Genomic DNA, 894 nt, shown 5'->3' with positions numbered 1-894 from the left:
TCCATCCCCAGAAAAGCATTAATCTGATTTCTGTCACTGTAGATTAGTTTGCATTTTCCAGAATTTTATATACATGGAATTATTCAGTATAAACATTTGAAGAAACTCCTTTACTACATGAATGAATATTTAGGATTGTTACGTTCTTTTGATGAATTAATCCCTTTATTATTATGAACTGACCATCTTTATCTCTGATAATCTTTCCTCTGAAATCTCCTTTGTCTCAAATTAACAAAGCCATCTCATTTTTTTTTAAATAGTGTGATGGATACATCCAAGGTGACCCCCATTGTCGTATCATGCCATTCTCATGAGTGAGGGTGGAACCTGTGATTTACTTCCAAACAATAGAAGATGGAAAAGATGATGGAATGTCACTCCCATTTTTTTAATTTGTTTTATGTTTGAATAGCTTCTATTGCTATGTTTTCAAGTTTACCTTTTCTTCTGCAAGGTCTAATCTGCCATTAACTCTATCCAGTGTGTTTTTCATCTCAGACATTGTAGTTTTCATCTCTAGAAGTTGCATTGGGATCTTTTTTATCTTCTATGTCCTTACTAAACTTTTGAACATGTGGAATACAATTATAATAATAGTTTTATTGTCCTTGTATGCTAATTCCAACATCTTGATTGCTTTCTTTTTTTAACCTTTTTAAAATTAAAACACAATTGTTTATACATATTTGTGGGGTACAGAGTTGGCTATCAGTATTTATGCACAATATGTGATGGTCAAATCAGGACAGTTGGGATATTTGTCATTACAAACGTATTCATTCTTTTTGTCTATTAACCAATTTCTCCCTAAGCCCCCTACTCTTCCCCCTTTTCCTGCTCTAATAACCACACTTCTGTTCTGTCTTTCTGAAAGTTCAATGCATTGTTGTG

Source organism: Galeopterus variegatus, unplaced genomic scaffold, assembly GCF_000696425.1.
Source record: "Galeopterus variegatus unplaced genomic scaffold, G_variegatus-3.0.2 Scaffold10137, whole genome shotgun sequence".
In the NCBI taxonomy this organism is placed as follows: domain Eukaryota; kingdom Metazoa; phylum Chordata; class Mammalia; order Dermoptera; family Cynocephalidae; genus Galeopterus; species Galeopterus variegatus.
Note: the sequence above shows the minus strand (reverse complement) of the source record.